Source organism: Penaeus monodon, chromosome 33 (genome assembly GCF_015228065.2).
Source record: "Penaeus monodon isolate SGIC_2016 chromosome 33, NSTDA_Pmon_1, whole genome shotgun sequence".
Classification (NCBI taxonomy): domain Eukaryota; kingdom Metazoa; phylum Arthropoda; class Malacostraca; order Decapoda; family Penaeidae; genus Penaeus; species Penaeus monodon.
Genome location: NC_051418.1, coordinates 27895321 through 27895601, shown reverse-complemented (window position 1 = coordinate 27895601; position 281 = coordinate 27895321).

The window sequence follows — 281 nt, the reverse complement described above, 5'->3', positions numbered from 1 at the left end:
CAAAATTACCATCATCACTGAAATGCTTTAATAATCCTTATTCTTACCATTACCACCTCAATCAACATCAAACAAAGAATCATAATGATAATACCGACAATTATGTTGACACCAACTAACTGTCCTTGTTAACGAAGTCAAAAAGGAAGCTCAGTTTATTGGGGAAAATACGATCTATAATTCACTGAAATAATATTCTAGAAGAGATAAAATGTTTTTACTAATTTTCTCATTAGTAAAATTTTAATTACTTCTATATATATAATAAGAGTGATGTCAGT